The sequence below is a fragment of the Ips typographus genome, linkage group LG13, assembly GCF_016097725.1.
Source record: "Ips typographus isolate SLU linkage group LG13, UJ_Ityp_2.0, whole genome shotgun sequence".
NCBI lineage: Eukaryota > Metazoa > Arthropoda > Insecta > Coleoptera > Curculionidae > Ips > Ips typographus.
The window spans coordinates 245,984-265,041 of NC_138434.1; the positions used below are offsets into that span (position 1 = coordinate 245,984).

At 35.5% G+C, this 19,058-nt stretch overlaps 1 protein-coding gene and 1 long non-coding RNA gene across 10 annotated transcripts in view; both read left to right on the plus strand.

Annotated features, from left to right (window-relative positions):
• LOC145737141 (protein DOP1 homolog) overlaps positions 1 to 9,179 on the plus strand; it is a 32,954-nt gene extending 23,775 nt beyond the window's left edge. Inside the window, exons 16-19 of one of the 9 annotated variants that reach the window (XR_014180273.1) lie at positions 7,825 to 8,058; positions 8,176 to 8,418; positions 8,482 to 8,853; positions 8,946 to 9,179. The gene's annotated coding sequence lies outside the window, so the exon portion shown is untranslated. Of the gene's footprint in view, positions 1 to 7,824; positions 8,059 to 8,175; positions 8,419 to 8,468 lie in introns of all 9 variants that reach the window. The other 8 variants (XR_014180276.1, XR_014180278.1, XR_014180277.1 and 5 more) reach the window with 8 other exon arrangements.
• Positions 9,180 to 10,246: 1,067 nt separating this feature from the next.
• LOC145737152 (uncharacterized) lies at positions 10,247 to 15,750 on the plus strand. The gene is made up of 2 exons (XR_014180280.1): positions 10,247 to 10,775; positions 15,523 to 15,750. It is a non-coding gene; the product is annotated as an uncharacterized LOC145737152 (long non-coding RNA).
• The last annotated feature ends 3,308 nt before the right edge of the window (positions 15,751 to 19,058 follow it).

Genomic DNA, 19,058 nt, shown 5'->3' on the forward strand with positions numbered 1-19,058 from the left:
CCTAACCTAACCTAACCTAACCTAACCTACCTAACCTAACCTAACCTAACCTAACCTACCGATCACTCTCTCAATAAGGCGCGCGATAGCAGTACCGTGCCTCCGGGCGGTTTTCCGTTAAGGTCAAACACGTCCGCCGGCTTTTACAGTCGGGAGCGCCTAGCCTACCGATCACTCTCTCAATAAGGCGCGCGATAGCAGTACCGTGCCTCCGGGCGGTTTTCCGTTAACGTCAAACACGTCCGCCGGCTTTTACAGTCGGGAGCGCCTAGCCTACCGATCACTCTCTCAATAAGGCGCGCGATAGCAGTACCGTGCCTCCGGGCGGTGTTCCGTTAAGGTCAAGGACACATAGAGATGTAACAGAAGCTAAAATGTAATAGAAGCTGAAACATAACCGGTGATGAAAAAATTGAATTTTAGCAATACGTATGTAGGAAAGAAAACAAAAAACAACTCATAACATATTTTCTTTTTTAAATTAATTTGTGGTTCTGATAAGAACCGTTTTGGTAAAAAATAAAATAAAATTACTTATAAGGTAACTGGAAAATCGCTGCTTGTAAGATCCCCTACTAACCTACGTACCAGAGCAATTTTTCTTTCTGCACTTTCTCGGTGCAAATCCATTTGGGGCACACTCGAAGCATAAGATTCTTCGGCATCTTGTGCTTCATTGTGTAAGAGACGCAGCCGATCCAGTAACTCCTGACAGCGACGTAATTTTTTTATACCTCGTCCATTATGTTGCAATCTAGCTCTTGATCTTGTTTGATCTATTTCTTCGTCGTCCGAACTTGAATTGGCAAACTCTACATCGACCGACTCATACCGCTCCCTCAGGGCTTCTTTCCCGGTCTTCTTGTCCAATGACATAACAGGAATGTTCAACGAACTTTTCGACAAAGATGCGCCGATATCTTCATCATCGGATAACGACACACACAAAAGAGAATCATCAGATTTAACCAGACAGATTTAACAGTTTAACCTAACCTCCCGTTACCGAGATATTGAATTTCAAAAAGTACCTAAAAAACCTCTCTAATACCCCCCCAGTCTTTCAATTTTTTTGAAAAGTGAAAAATTTTAAAGTGCTTTTTTTGTGCTTATTTCACCTAATTTAATGTTCTTTTGTATAAATATGCCCTTTGCTGTGCATTGGAACCCTTATGGAACAAAAAAAAAAATTGAAAATTTTGACAAAAAATGGCATTTTTCGAATTTCTGAAAGGTTCAAAGTGGTTATTTCCCTTAATTTGAGGTCCTTTGGTATAAATATATCCTTTGCTGTGCATTAGAACCCTTATGGAGCAAAATAAAAATTTGCCAAAATTGCACTTTTGACAAAAATTGAATTTTCACACTTTTTGAAAAATCGTAGCTCTTTTATTTAAATTCGCAGAAAATTCGTTCCAACGCCATTCGAAAAAGCATAAAAAATACTACAAAATGGGTTAAAAATGGCCTCTGTAGCTCCTCCCGTTACCGAGATATTGAATTTCAAAAAGTACCTAAAAAACCTCTCTAATACCCCCCCATTCTTTCAATTTTTTTGAAAAGTGAAAAATTTTAAAGTGCTTTTTTTGTGCTTATTTCACCTAATTTAATGTTCTTTTGTATAAATATGCCCTTTGCTGTGCATTGGAACCCTTATGGAACAAAAAAAAAAAATTGAAAATTTTGACAAAAAATGGCATTTTTCGAATTTCTGAAAGGTTCAAAGTGGTTATTTCCCTTAATTTGAGGTCCTTTGGTATAAATATATCCTTTGCTGTGCATTAGAACCCTTATGGAGCAAAATAAAAATTTGCCAAAATTGCACTTTTGACAAAAATTGAATTTTCAGACTTTTTGAAAAATCGTAGCTCTTTCATTTAAATTCGCAGAAAATTCGTTCCAACGCCATTCGAAAAAGCATAAAAAATACTACAAAATGGGTTAAAAATGGCCTCTGTAGCTCCTCCCGTTACCGAGATATTGAATTTCAAAAAGTACCTAAAAAACCTCTCTAATACCCCCCCATTCTTTCAATTTTTTTGAAAAGTGAAAAATTTTAAAGTGCTTTTTTTGTGCTTATTTCACCTAATTTAATGTTCTTTTGTATAAATATGCCCTTTGCTGTGCATTGGAACCCTTATAGAGCAAAATAAAAATTTGCCAAAATTGCACTTTTGACAAAAATTGAATTTTCAGACTTTTTGAAAAATCGTAGCTCTTTTATTTAAATTCGCAGAAAATTCGTTCCAACGCCATTCGAAAAAGCATAAAAAATACTACAAAATGGGTTAAAAATGGCCTCTGTAGCTCCTCCCGTTACCGAGATATTGAATTTCAAAAAGTACCTAAAAAACCTCTCTAATACCCCCCCCATTCTTTCAATTTTTTTGAAAAGTGAAAAATTTTAAAGTGCTTTTTTTGTGCTTATTTCACTTAATTTAATGTTCTTTTGTATAAATATGCCCTTTGCTGTGCATTGGAACCCTTACGGAACAAAAAAAAAAATTGAAAATTTTGACAAAAAATGGCATTTTTCGAATTTCTGAAAGGTTCAAAGTGGTTATTTCCCTTAATTTGAGGTCCTTTGGTATAAATATATCCTTTGCTGTGCATTAGAACCCTTATGGAGCAAAATAAAAATTTGCCAAAATTGCACTTTTGACAAAAATTGAATTTTCAGACTTTTTGAAAAATCGTAGCTCTTTTATTTAAACTCGCAGAAAATTTGTTCCAACGCCATTCGAAATAGCATAAAAAATACTACAAAATGGGTTAAAAATGGCCTCTGTAGCTCCTCCCGTTACCGAGATATTGAATTTCAAAAAGTACCTAAAAAACCTCTCTAATACCCCCCCATTCTTTCAATTTTTTTGAAAAGTAAAAAATTTTAAAGTGCTTTTTTTGTGCTTATTTCACCTAATTTAATGTTCTTTTGTATAAATATGCCCTTTGCTGTGCATTGGAACAAAAAAAAAAATTGAAAATTTTGACAAAAAATGGCATTTTTCGAATTTCTGAAAGGTTCAAAGTGGTTATTTCCCTTAATTTGAGGTCCTTTGGTATAAATATATCCTTTGCTGTGCATTAGAACCCTTATGGAGCAAAATAAAAATTTGCCAAAATTGCACTTTTGACAAAAATTGAATTTTCAGACTTTTTGAAAAATCGTAGCTCTTTTATTTAAATTCGCAGAAAATTCGTTCCAACGCCATTCGAAATACCATAAAAAATACTACAAAATGGGTTAAAAATGGCCTCTGTAGCTCCTCCCGTTACCGAGATATTGAATTTCAAAAAGTACCTAAAAAACCTCTCTAATACCCCCCCATTCTTTCAATTTTTTTGAAAAGTAAAAAATTTTAAAGTGCTTTTTTTGTGCTTATTTCACCTAATTTAATGTTCTTTTGTATAAATATGCCCTTTGCTGTGCATTGGAACCCTTATGGAACAAAAAAAAAAAATTGAAAATTTTGACAAAAAATTGCATTTTTCGAATTTCTGAAAGGTTCAAAGTGGTTATTTCCCTTAATTTGAGGTCCTTTGGTATAAATATATCCTTTGCTGTGCATTAGAACCCTTATGGAGCAAAATAAAAATTTGCCAAAATTGCACTTTTGACAAAAATTGAATTTTCAGACTTTTTGAAAAATCGTAGCTCTTTTATTTAAACTCGCAGAAAATTTGTTCCAACGCCATTCGAAATAGCATAAAAAATACTACAAAATGGGTTAAAAATGGCCTCTGTAGCTCCTCCCGTTACCGAGATATTGAATTTCAAAAAGTACCTAAAAAACCTCTCTAATACCCCCCCATTCTTTCAATTTTTTTGAAAAGTAAAAAATTTTAAAGTGCTTTTTTTGTGCTTATTTCACCTAATTTAATGTTCTTTTGTATAAATATGCCCTTTGCTGTGCATTGGAACCCTTATAGAGCAAAATAAAAAATTGAAAATTTCGACAAAAAATGGCATTTTTCGAATTTTTTTTGGACGCTACAACGCGTCAAAATTCTTTTACCCTAAAATCACATATTTTGGGACACACGTCGCTTTGACCCTAAATAACTCTCTTATTTGACAAGTTACGTCAAAATGTCATAGAAAACAAAAGATAGAGCAGATTTCAAGCTTTCTAAAAATGTGCCCCCTTGAGCTGATTGATAACACCGTTTGGACGCTAGAACGCGTCAAAATTCTTTCACCCTAAAATCACATATTTTGGGACACACCTTGCTTTGACCCTAAATAACTCTCTTATTTGACAAGTTACGTCAAAATATCATAGAAAACAAACGATAGAGCAGATTTCAAGCTTTCTAAAAATGTTCCCCCATCAGCTGATTGATAACACCGTTTGGACGCTAGAAGGCGTCAAATTTCCTTTACCATAATATCACATATTATATTGTAAATATTTTTCAGTCAGATTTCATGTCTCTTAATCCGGCCGAGTTCCTGGCAAAGAAATTTTACACAATTAACACAGTCAGTTAAAATGTTAAATTTTAGATCTAACTCTGTTAGTTTTTGAGATATCAAAAAACCGACTGCACCAGAGTCTTTTCCGGGACATTTTAACATAAAATGACACCGAGACGTCAACTGTAACTTGACAAATAAAAAAGTGGTATTTTTTGACAGTTCGAGGCCGCCATTTTGAATTTTGTGTCAAAATATTGACTTGCACCTCATTTTAAAGCAAATTTCACGTCACAAGTAAGTAAGCCTCGTTTATTATAAAAATAAAGTAAGTAAGGTACCTATAAAGCGGCGGATGATATCTGGGGGTAATAAGGTATATTACCCGCAGATGAGATGGGCCAATACTGCAGTAATTGCCGTCGTGTGCATGAATGTAGGGGGAGGGCGAGTCTAGTTCAGCCCCGTAAAGGGTGACACGCAAGGTGCTCTTTAAGTTGCGAGAGAACCCTTCTCTTTTTAGAGACATGAATAAATACTTTTTTTTCAAAATCGGTCCGTTTAGGTATTACTGCAACAAACAATACACTAGGTTCACATCTGCTCGTGGAAGATGTGGCAACATAGGGCACAGTCTCAACTGACAGTCGGCGGCTAAACATTTTGAGGTTAGGAATTTTAAAAAAATTAAAAACAGCAAAAACTACAAACAGAAGAAATAAAAAGTTAATTTAGGGTTGTTTAAGTTTATTAATTAGTGTTGCAACACTTGGTGGTAAACAAACCAATCAAACTTTGGCTTGGGAACAACCACATTCAATTTTAATTATCTGGAAAGAGCACTGGAGCACTGGAGGTGCATTCAAAGGAGTCCTCATTAACAGCCCAATCCATAAAATTTGCAAGAAACGAAAGGCAGGCAATGTGTGTCCAATCCTGGAGACTATTAGGAAGTTGTTGCAGTTTGGTGATGATGTAGCAGTGTTTTAACTTACAACAGAATTGTTGCTGTTTTAACAACTTGCTTTTGTGATTTAAATTGCTTATTTAGGTATTTTCTTTTGTAAATTTACTCAGCAGCATTAAATACATATCAATTTTGTTTTGTTGTGTGATTTATTATACCAAAGAGCAGGTAGGTAAATTATCAAATTTTATGAAGAAAACTAGACTTTTGATAAAAAATAAACTCTTCTTAAAAATTTTATTTGTATATTTCATAATGAATACAATTAAAATAGTAATTTAACCTACTACCTATCTGATGTAAAATACTGTATTTAACAGTAGCACCATCTGTTTCTAGCCTTATAGGTAGTCAGAGAAGTATAGGCAAGGGGGGCTAATTCTGTAAAATAATGGCATTTGATCAAATTTACATATTAAGTAACATAGTTAGGTACCTATGTCCTATATCTTTCTAATGTTACCTGAAATATTTCAACACTCTGCATATGGATTTTGACAACACCATTATAACCATTGCTTCAAACACCTTTCGTTGTTCAGTCACCAGGAGTCTTTTACAGCAGCCGTTGATAATGGGACCCTTTCAAAGCATGATAAGCAAACTCCAGAAAGGTACCTACCTGAAACATAAGCTATTTAGTATTAGCAGCTCATTAAAAGGTAGGGGCCTTCCTTTTTGATAATATTAGGTAAATCACCTTGTCAGCATCCATGTTTCTTTGATTGAGAAACAACCACTGGCTTGAATAAACTTGGTTCTTGGGACTAAGTAAATAGGTACCTATATGCATGGGCTGTTTCATTGTGATTGTGTGTTTTTTATTAGAAAAGGCATTCTTTTCTGTTTTCCTTCAGAATGTTTCACTGGGCCCCTTGATAGTTGCAAAGTGTAGGTGGGTGGCATTTTCAAAACTCTCTTCCCGAAACATACACACACAACACACACACACACATTATCTAGGTACCTATCTAGTATCGCAGTAGTTACATCGAAATATTGTAAAATTGACATAAAAAATAAAACATTTCGCTTTGTTTACTATTAATTCGCCAACAATGGCGGCCGATGACGTCAAAATTCTATCGCGCTCGGAACGCACGTAATAGACAAGAAAGGCAAATGATGACGTAACCGCGACGGGAAAAAAATGGACCATATCATAGAAAACAAAAAATATCCCCACATGAGTTGATTGATAACGCCGTTTGGCCGATCTCGAACTAAGTGACAGCTACTGTCATTTTGACAGCTGGAATGGATTCCCCGTCCCCAAATTAGTCGAAAATGAGTACCATCAACCCTAGTGAAATCGGACTGGTTTTGACGTTATTAGCTGTCAAAGTGACAGAATAACAATAATGCATCTCAAGTGCGTTTTTTATCAAAACAAATCGAGTGAAGGGTGGTTTTTGGCTAATTTTGGGGCGCCCAATCATGGGGGTGAAATCACTTTTTTGATATCTCCACAAATCGCCAGTGTCTCGAATTGAGTGACAGCTACTGGCATTTTGACAGCTGGAATGGATTCCCCGTCCCCAAATTAGTGAAATCGGACTGGTTTTGACGTTATTAGCTGTCAAAGTGACAGATTAACAATAATGCATCTCAAGCGCGTTTTTTATCAAAACAAATCGAGTGAAGGGTGGTTTTTGGCTAATTTTGGGGCGCCCAATCCATTGGTGAAATCACTTTTTTGATATCTCCACAAATCGCCAGTGTCTCGAATTGAGTGACAGCTACTGGCATTTTGACAGCTGGAATGGATTCCCCGTCCCCAAATTAGTGAAATCGGACTGGTTTTGACGTTATTAGCTGTCAAAGTGACAGATTAACAATAATGCATCTCAAGCGCGTTTTTTATCAAAACAAAACGAGTGAAGGGTGGTTTTTGGCTAATTTTGGGGCGCCCAATCCATTGGTGAAATCACTTTTTTGATATCTCCACAAATCGCCAGTGTCTCGAATTGAGTGACAGTTACTGTCATTTTGACAGCTGGAATGGATTCGCCGTCCCCAAATTAGTCGAAAATGAGTACCATCAAGCCTAGTGAAATCGGACTGGTTTTGACGTTATTAGCTGTCAAAGTGACCGGAACAAAACGTGTGTGAACTCGCGCCAGGATACAAAATTAAAAATAAGCGAGCGTCTTGGAAAACGGAGGTGCGAACGACAATTTGCGACGTTGCCAAGTCTCATCATATCACCCATGTTTTGAAGCAGTCTATGTTATGTTTTGAAATGTGATTAATAAAAATAAGTAGTTTTCACCAATATCATCGAATAATCTAATATAGAAGTGTGCAGCTATAAAAGGAATATGTTGATTTAAAATGGTAGGAGCGGGTATGGCAACGCCGCGGTAATTAGTAATTTCTTGTTTACGTTTTGTTGTAACGAAAATAATTCCCATATCTCTATTATTTTGGTTGCCGGTAGAAGAGGCCGACCGCCAAGAAAACCTAGAGAAGAGAGAAGACTTAGGTTAGGTTGAATAATTTTAGAATAGTTCAGAGACTAGATGACTTGTGATAATTTTATGGCTACAATAAATGTTACTTTATGTTCAGCCCTTAGTTTTTGAGCTTTTCTAAGTGAGTAACCCTCTACGAACGATTCCGCACGCCTAAGCGACCCCCAGCTTTTTTTTTGATATTCACATATTTATTATAGGTACCTATACTATTTTTCAATAAAACTGTAAACTTTAATGGCCTGTTTTTCATATGTTATGTTATTACTTAGGTGATAAAATTAGATAGTTTTGTCTAATATTATTTAAATTTTTAGGAGTGAAGTTATAGGTAGTCAACTTTAATTTGACTAGAGTTTCAACATCAGAGCCACAAATGTTGAACCACCCTATAAACTAGGATTCATTTAGGTACTACTGCTGCTAAAAATGTCTATTTCCTATAAGGTGGAATTAACTTTAAACATTTTTAGCAAGCTTGAGAAACATTTGTCAGAGTCTGTTCTGAACACTGCTTCAGAAACAGGATCTATAAAAAGTGTTGTGGGCCCAACCAAAAGGTAAATAATAAAATTAGCTTAGTATTTGGGTGATTATAATGTAAAAATAGTATATTTTATTAGGTAAACAAATAGGAAAAGAGTAAGATATTAGAGTAGAAGTGATCTTGGTTCAACAGCAAGTTTGCAGAAACCGGTCAATGGATCGTTGGGATAAAAGTTGAAGTACTTTGTCCAGAAAAGCTGGTAGGTAGCTTCTGACTCCTATTGATGTATGTTGTCCTTGTACCATAGTCGCAATCCTTTTCAACCCCCCCATTCAGGGCTTCAGTGTCAGTAAATTACCACCATTTTCAGCAAGAATAGTGGCCAGTATAATCACATTGCATTGGGCATTTTGTTAACTGTATTAAATATGTCCTATTGGTTTGTTGTTCCGAAAACTAATAAACAACCTGGGGAGATCTGGTGTTGGTCCGTATACGTTTAATCCAGGTAGGTTCTATAATAACAAATTTTCTCCACTCTAGTTGGAATATTAACAATTATTATTATGTCATCTCTAATATCAACCCTTTTTGTTTTAGCATACTCCATCAGCCACACCAATAACCAGCACAGCCTGTAATTTTTATGATTCAATGTATTATAAGTAAGTGCATGCATTTTTAGGTGACAATACAAACAATCCTGGCTATTTAGTATAAATAATATAATAGTGGAAAAAATGCTATATTATCCATGGTTTAGACAGCATTTATTGACCTTATCTTCTCTCTTACAATAAAAGCTTCTGTCTGTCAAAACATTGGTTAATAATATACTATTTTTGTACTTATTTCACCTAATTTAAGGTCCTTTGGCATAAATATGCCCTTTGCTGTGCACTGGAGCAAATTAAACATTTGCCAAAAATGCGCTTTTTGTAAAAATAGCATATTTCTTGATACACGTCGCTCTGACCCTAAATTACTCCTTTATTTGACAAGTCTTTGACTTTGTTTGACAAATGTCATAGAAAACAAAAGATAGAGCAGACTTCAAGCTTTCCAAAAATATCCCCCCTAGAGTTGATTGGTCATACCGCTTGGCCGCTGAAGGGCGTCAAAATTCATTCACCATAAAATCACATATTTTTTGACACTCGTCGCTTTGACCCTAAATTACTCCCTTATTTGACAAGTTATGTCAAAATGTCATAGAAAACAAAATATAGAGCAGATTTCAAGCTTCCCAAAAATATCGCCCCATGGTTCGATTGATTGCACCGTTTGGCCGCTAGAGGGCTTCAAAGTTCCTTCACCATAAAATAACATATTTTGTGACACTCGTCGCTTTGACCCTGAATTACTCCCTTATTTGACAAGTTACGTCAAAATGTCATAGAAAACAAAAGATAGAGCAGATTTCAAGCTTCTCAAAAATATCCCCCCATGATTCGATTGATTGCACCGTTTGGCCGCTAGAGGGCTTCAAAGTTCCTTCACCATAAAATAACATATTTTGTGACACTCGTCGCTTTGACCCTGAATTACTCCCTTATTTGACAAGTTACGTCAAAATGTCATAGAAAACAAAAGATAGAGCAGATTTCAAGCTTTCCAAAAATATCCCCCCATGATTCGATTGATTGCACCGTTTGGCCGCTAGAGGGCGTCAAAGTTCCTTCACCATAAAATCACATATTTTTTGACACACGTCGCTTTGACCCTGAATTACTCCCTTATTTGACAAGTTACGTCAAAATGTCATAGAAAACAAAAGATAGAGCAGATTTCAATCTTTCCAAAAATATCCCCCCATGACTCGATTGATTGCACCGTTTGGCCGCTAGAGGGCGTCAAAGTTCCTTCACCATAAAATCACATATTTTTTGACACACGTCGCTTTGACCCTGAATTACTCCCTTATTTGACAAGTTACGTCAAAATGTCATAGAAAACAAAAGATAGAGCAGATTTCAAGCTTCCCAAAAATATCCCCCCACGATTCGATTGATTGCACCGTGCAACAAACAATACACTAGGTTCACATCTGCTCGTGGAAGATGTGGCAACATAGGGCACAGTCTCAACTGACAGTCGGCGGCTAAACATTTTGAGGTTAGGAATTTTAAAAAATTTAAAAACAGCAAAAACTACAAACAGAAGAAATAAAAACTTAATTTAGGATTGTTTAAGTGTATTAATTAGTGTTGCAACACTTGGTGGTAAACAAACCAATCAAACTTTGGCTTGGGAACAACCACATTCAATTTTAATTATCTGGAAAGAGCACTGGAGCACTGGAGGTGCATTCAAAGGAGTCCTCATTAACAGCCCAATCCATAAAATTTGCAAGAGACGAAAGGCAGGCAATGTGTGTCCAATCCTGGAGACTATTAGGAAGTTCTTGCAGTTTGGTGATGATGTAGCAGTGTTTTAACTTACAACAGAATTGTTGCTGTTTTAACAACTTGCTTTTGTGATTTAAATTGCTTATTTAGGTATTTTCTTTTGTAAATTTACTCAGCAGCATTAAATACATATCAATTTTGTTTTGTTGTGTGATTTATTATACCAAAGAGCAGGTAGGTAAATTATCAAATTTTATGAAGAAAACTAGACTTTTGATAAAAAATAAACTCTTCTTAAAAATTTTATTTGTATATTTCATAATGAATACAATTAAAATAGTAATTTAACCTACTACCTATCTGATGTAAAATACTGTATTTAACAGTAGCACCATCTGTTTCTAGCCTTATAGGTAGTCAGAGAAGTATAGGCAAGGGGGGCTAATTCTGTAAAATAATGGCATTTGATCAAATTTACATATTAAGTAACATAGTTAGGTACCTATGTCCTATATCTTTCTAATGTTACCTGAAATATTTCAACACTCTGCATATGGATTTTGACAACACCATTATAACCATTGCTTCAAACACCTTTCGTTGTTCAGTCACCAGGAGTCTTTTACAGCAGCCGTTGATAATGGGACCCTTTCAAAGCATGATAAGCAAACTCCAGAAAGGTACCTACCTGAAACATAAGCTATTTAGTATTAGCAGCTCATTAAAAGGTAGGGGCCTTCCTTTTTGATAATATTAGGTAAATCACCTTGTCAGCATCCATGTTTCTTTGATTGAGAAACAACCACTGGCTTGAATAAACTTGGTTCTTGGGACTAAGTAAATAGGTACCTATATGCATGGGCTGTTTCATTGTGATTGTGTATTTTTTATTAGAAAAGGCATTCTTTTCTGTTTTCCTTCAGAATGTTTCACTGGGCCCCTTGATAGTTGCAAAGTGTAGGTGGGTGGCATTTTCAAAACTCTCTTCCCGAAACATACACACACAACACACACACACACATTATCTAGGTACCTATCTAGTATCGCAGTAGTTACATCGAAATATTGTAAAATTTACATCAAAAATAAAACATTTCGCTTTGTTTACTACCTATTAATTTGCCAACAATGGCGGCCGATGACGTCAAAATTCTATCGCGCTCGGAACGCACGTAATAGACAAGCAAGGCAAATGATGACGTAACCGCGACGGGAAAAAAATGGACCATATCATAGAAAACAAAAAATATCCCCACATGAGTTGATTGATAACACCGTTTGGCCGATCTCGAACTAAGTGACAGCTACTGTCATTTTGACAGCTGGAATGGATTCCCCGTCCCCAAATTAGTCGAAAATGAGTACCATCAACCCTAGTGAAATCGGACTTGTTTTGACGTTATTAGCTGTCAAAGTGACAGAATAACAATAATGCATCTCAAGTGCGTTTTTTATCAAAACAAATCGAGTGAAGGGTGGTTTTTGGCTAATTTTGGGGCGCCCAATCCATTGGTGAAATCACTTCTTTGATATCTCCACAAATCGCCAGTGTCTCGAATTGAGTGACAGCTACTGTCATTTTGACAGATGGAATGGATTCCCCGTCCCCAAATTAGTGAAATCGGACTGGTTTTGACGTTATTAGCTGTCAAAGTGACAGATTAACAATAATGCATCTCAAACGCGTTTTTTATCAAAACAAAACGAGTGAAGGGTGGTTTTTGGCTAATTTTGGGGCGCCCAATCCATTGGTGAAATCACTTTTTTGATATCTCCACAAATCGCCAGTGTCTCGAATTGAGTGACAGTTACTGTCATTTTGACAGCTGGAATGGATTCGCCGTCCCCAAATTAGTTGAAAATGAGTACCATCAAGCCTAGTGAAATCGGACTGGGTTTGACGTTATTAGCTGTCAAAGTGACCGGAACAAAACGTGTGTGAACTCGCGCCAGGATACAAAATTAAAAATAAGCGAGCGTCTTGGAAAACGGAGGTGCGAACGACAATTTGCGACGTTGCCAAGTCTCATCATATCACCCATGTTTTGAAGCAGTCTATGTTATGTTTTGAAATGTGATTAATAAAAATAAGTAGTTTTCACCAATATCATCGAATAATCTAATATAGAAGTGTGCAGCTATAAAAGGAATATGTTGATTTAAAATGGTAGGAGCGGGTATGGCAACGCCGCGCTAATTAGTAATTTCTTGTCTTGTTTACGTTTTGTGGTATCCGTATATTGCGAAAAAATCGTAGCTCTTTTATTTAAATTCGCAGGAAATTCGTTCCAACGCCATTCGAAAAAGCATAAAAAATACTACAAAATGGGTTAAAAATGGCCTCTGTAGCTCCTCCCGTTACCGAGATATTGAATTTCAAAAAGTACCTAAAAAACCTCTCTAATACCCCCCCATTCTTTCAATTTTTTTGAAAATTGAAAAATTTTAAAGTGCTTTTTTTGTGCTTATTTCACCTAATTTAAGGTTCTTTTGTATAAATATGCCCTTTGCTGTGCATTGGAACCCTTATGGAACAAAAAAAAAAATTGAAAATTTTGACAAAAAATGGCATTTTTCGAATTTCTGAAAGGTTCAAAGTGGTTATTTCCCTTAATTTGAGGTCCTTTGGTATAAATATATCCTTTGCTGTGCATTAGAACCCTTATGGAGCAAAATAAAAATTTGCCAAAATTGCACTTTTGACAAAAATTGAATTTTCAGACTTTTTGAAAAATCGTAGCTCTTTTATTTAAATTCGCAGAAAATTCGTTCCAACGCCATTCGAAAAAGCATAAAAAATACTACAAAATGGGTTAAGAATGGCCTCTGTAGCTCCTCCCGTTACCGAGATATTGAATTTCAAAAAGTACCTAAAAAACCTCTCTAATACCCCCCCATTCTTTCAATTTTTTTGAAAAGTGAAAAATTTTAAAGTGCTTTTTTTGTGCTTATTTCACCTAATTTAATGTTCTTTTGTATAAATATGCCCTTTGCTGTGCATTGGAACCCTTATAGAGCAAAATAAAAATTTGCCAAAATTGCACTTTTGACAAAAATTGAATTTTCAGACTTTTTGAAAAAACCTTGCTCTTTTATTTAAATTCGCAGAAAATTCGTTCCAACGCCATTCGAAAAAGCATAAAAAATACTACAAAATGGGTTAAAAATGGCCTCTGTAGCTCCTCCCGTTACCGAGATATTGAATTTCAAAAAGTACCTAAAAAACCTCTCTAATACCCCCCCATTCTTTCAATTTTTTTGAAAATTGAAAAATTTTAAAGTGCTTTTTTTGTGCTTATTTCACCTAATTTAAGGTTCTTTTGTATAAATATGCCCTTTGCTGTGCATTGGAACCCTTATAGAGCAAAATAAAAAAATTGAAAATTTCGACAAAAAATGGCATTTTTCGAATTTTTTTTGGACGCTAGAACGCGTCAAAATTCTTTTACCCTAAAATCACATATTTTGGGACACACCTTGCTTTGACCCTAAATAACTCTCTTATTTGACAAGTTACGTCAAAATGTCATAGAAAACAAAAGATAGAGCAGATTTCAAGCTTTCTAAAAATGTCCCCCCTTGAGCTGATTGATAACACCGTTTGGACGCTAGAACGCGTCAAAATTCTTTCACCCTAAAATCACATATTTTGGGACACACCTTGCTTTGACCCTAAATAACTCTCTTATTTGACAAGTTACGTCAAAATATCATAGAAAACAAACGATAGAGCAGATTTCAAGCTTTCTAAAAATGTCCCCCCATCAGCTGATTGATAACACCGTTTGGACGCTAGAAGGCGTCAAATTTCCTTTACCATAATATCACATATTATATTGTAAATATTTTTCAGTCAGATTTCATGTCTCTTAATCCGGCCGAGTTCCTGGCAAAGAAATTTTACACAATTAACACAGTCAGTTAAAATGTTAAATTTTAGATCTAACTCTGTTAGTTTTTGAGATATCAAAAAACCGACTGCACCAGAGTCTTTTCCGGGACATTTTAACATAAAATGACACCGAGACGTCAACTGTAACTTGACAAATAAAAAAGTGGTATTTTTTGACAGTTCGAGGCCGCCATTTTGAATTTTGTGTCAAAATATTGACTTGCACCTCATTTTAAAGCAAATTTCACGTCACAAGTAAGTAAGCCTCGTTTATTATAAAAATAAAGTAAGTAAGGTACCTATAAAGCGGCGGATGATATCTGGGGGTAATAAGGTATATTACCCGCAGATGAGATGGGCCAATACTGCAGTAATTGCCGTCGTGTGCATGAATGTAGGGGGAGGGCGAGTCTAGTTCAGCCCCGTAAAGGGTGACACGCAAGGTGCTCTTTAAGTTGCGAGAGAACCCTTCTCTTTTTAGAGACATGAATAAATACTTTTTTTTCAAAATCGGTCCGTTTAGGTATTACTGCAACAAACAATACACTAGGTTCACATCTGCTCGTGGAAGATGTGGCAACATAGGGCACAGTCTCAACTGACAGTCGGCGGCTAAACATTTTGAGGTTAGGAATTTTAAAAAATTTAAAAACAGCAAAAACTACAAACAGAAGAAATAAAAAGTTAATTTAGGGTTGTTTAAGTTTATTAATTAGTGTTGCAACACTTGGTGGTAAACAAACCAATCAAACTTTGGCTTGGGAACAACCACATTCAATTTTAATTATCTGGAAAGAGCACTGGAGCACTGGAGGTGCATTCAAAGGAGTCCTCATTAACAGCCCAATCCATAAAATTTGCAAGAAACGAAAGGCAGGCAATGTGTGTCCAATCCTGGAGACTATTAGGAAGTTGTTGCAGTTTGGTGATGATGTAGCAGTGTTTTAACTTACAACAGAATTGTTGCTGTTTTAACAACTTGCTTTTGTGATTTAAATTGCTTATTTAGGTATTTGCTTTTGTAAATTTACTCAGCAGCATTAAATACATATCAATTTTGTTTTGTTGTGTGATTTATTATACCAAAGAGCAGGTAGGTAAATTATCAAATTTTATGAAGAAAACTAGACTTTTGATAAAAAATAAACTCTTCTTAAAAATTTTATTTGTATATTTCATAATGAATACAATTAAAATAGTAATTTAACCTACTACCTATCTGATGTAAAATACTGTATTTAACAGTAGCACCATCTGTTTCTAGCCTTATAGGTAGTCAGAGAAGTATAGGCAAGGGGGGCTAATTCTGTAAAATAATGGCATTTGATCAAATTTACATATTAAGTAACATAGTTAGGTACCTATGTCCTATATCTTTCTAATGTTACCTGAAATATTTCAACACTCTGCATATGGATTTTGACAACACCATTATAACCATTGCTTCAAACACCTTTCGTTGTTCAGTCACCAGGAGTCTTTTACAGCAGCCGTTGATAATGGGACCCTTTCAAAGCATGATAAGCAAACTCCAGAAAGGTACCTACCTGAAACATAAGCTATTTAGTATTAGCAGCTCATTAAAAGGTAGGGGCCTTCCTTTTTGATAATATTAGGTAAATCACCTTGTCAGCATCCATGTTTCTTTGATTGAGAAACAACCACTGGCTTGAATAAACTTGGTTCTTGGGACTAAGTAAATAGGTACCTATATGCATGGGCTGTTTCATTGTGATTGTGTGTTTTTTATTAGAAAAGGCATTCTTTTCTGTTTTCCTTCAGAATGTTTCACTGGGCCCCTTGATAGTTGCAAAGTGTAGGTGGGTGGCATTTTCAAAACTCTCTTCCCGAAACATACACACACACACACACACATTATCTAGGTACTTATCTAGTATCGCAGTAGTTACATCGAAATACTTTACGTTAAAATATTGTAAAATTGACATAAAAAATAAAACATTTCGCTTTGTTTACTATCAATTTGCCAACAATGGCGGCCGATGACGTCAAAATTCTATCGCGTTCGGAACGCATGTAATAGACAAGAAAGGCAAATGATGACGTAACCGCGACGGGAAAAAAATGGACCATATCATAGAAAACAAAAAATATCCCCACATGAGTTGATTGATAACACCGTTTGGCCGATCTCGAACTAAGTGACAGCTACTGTCATTTTGACAGCTGGAATGGATTCCCCGTCCCCAAATTAGTCGAAAATGAGTACCATCAACCCTAGTGAAATCGGACTTGTTTTGACGTTATTAGCTGTCAAAGTGACAGAATAACAATAATGCATCTCAAGTGCGTTTTTTATCAAAACAAATCGAGTGAAGGGTGGTTTTTGGCTAATTTTGGGGCGCCCAATCCATTGGTGAAATCACTTCTTTGATATCTCCACAAATCGCCAGTGTCTCGAATTGAGTGACAGCTACTGTCATTTTGACAGATGGAATGGATTCCCCGTCCCCAAATTAGTGAAATCGGACTGGTTTTGACGTTATTAGCTGTCAAAGTGACAGATTAACAATAATGCATCTCAAACGCGTTTTTTATCAAAACAAAACGAGTGAAGGGTGGTTTTTGGCTAATTTTGGGGCGCCCAATCCATTGGTGAAATCACTTTTTTGATATCTCCACAAATCGCCAGTGTCTCGAATTGAGTGACAGTTACTGTCATTTTGACAGCTGGAATGGATTCGCCGTCCCCAAATTAGTTGAAAATGAGTACCATCAAGCCTAGTGAAATCGGACTGGGTTTGACGTTATTAGCTGTCAAAGTGACCGGAACAAAACGTGTGTGAACTCGCGCCAGGATACAAAATTAAAAATAAGCGAGCGTCTTGGAAAACGGAGGTGCGAACGACAATTTGCGACGTTGCCAAGTCTCATCATATCACCCATGTTTTGAAGCAGTCTATGTTATGTTTTGAAATGTGATTAATAAAAATAAGTAGTTTTCACCAATATCATCGAATAATCTAATATAGAAGTGTGCAGCTATAAAAGGAATATGTTGATTTAAAATGGTAGGAGCGGGTATGGCAACGCCGCGCTAATTAGTAATTTCTTGTCTTGTTTACGTTTTGTGGTATCCGTATATTGCGAAAAAATCGTAGCTCTTTTATTTAAATTCGCAGGAAATTCGTTCCAACGCCATTCGAAAAAGCATAAAAAATACTACAAAATGGGTTAAAAATGGCCTCTGTAGCTCCTCCCGTTACCGAGATATTGAATTTCAAAAAGTACCTAAAAAACCTCTCTAATACCCCCCCATTCTTTCAATTTTTTTGAAAATTGAAAAATTTTAAAGTGCTTTTTTTGTGCTTATTTCACCTAATTTAAGGTTCTTTTGTATAAATATGCCCTTTGCTGTGCATTGGAACCCTTATGGAACAAAAAAAAAAATTGAAAATTTTGACAAAAAATGGCATTTTTCGAATTTCTGAAAGGTTCAAAGTGGTTATTTCCCTTAATTTGAGGTCCTTTGGTATAAATATATCCTTTGCTGTGCATTAGAACCCTTATGGAGCAAAATAAAAATTTGCCAAAATTGCACTTTTGACAAAAATTGAATTTTCAGACTTTTTGAAAAATCGTAGCTCTTTTATTTAAATTCGCAGAAAATTCGTTCCAACGCCATTCGAAAAAGCATAAAAAATACTACAAAATGGGTTAAGAATGGCCTCTGTAGCTCCTCCCGTTACCGAGATATTGAATTTCAAAAAGTACCTAAAAAACCTCTCTAATACCCCCCCATTCTTTCAATTTTTTTGAAAAGTGAAAAATTTTAAAGTGCTTTTTTTGTGCTTATTTCACCTAATTTAATGTTCTTTTGTATAAATATGCCCTTTGCTGTGCATTGGAACCCTTATAGAGCAAAATAAAAATTTGCCAAAATTGCACTTTTGACAAAAATTGAATTTTCAGACTTTTTGAAAAAACCTTGCTCTTTTATTTAAATTCGCAGAAAATTCGTTCCAACGCCATTCGAAAAAGCATAAAAAATACTACAAAATGGGTTAAAAATGGCCTCTGTAGCTCCTCCCGTTACCGAGATATTGAATTTCAAAAAGTACCTAAAAAACCTCTCTAATACCCCCCCATTCTTTCAATTTTTTTGAAAATTGAAAAATTTTAAAGTGCTTTTTTTGTGCTTATTTCACCTAATTTAAGGTTCTTTTGTATAAATATGCCCTTTGCTGTGCATTGGAACCCTTATAGAGCAAAATAAAAAAATTGAAAATTTCGACAAAAAATGGCATTTTTCGAATTTTTTTTGGACGCTAGAACGCGTCAAAATTCTTTTACCCTAAAATCACATATTTTGGGACACACCTTGCTTTGACCCTAAATAACTCTCTTATTTGACAAGTTACGTCAAAATGTCATAGAAAACAAAAGATAGAGCAGATTTCAAGCTTTCTAAAAATGTCCCCCCTTGAGCTGATTGATAACACCGTTTGGACG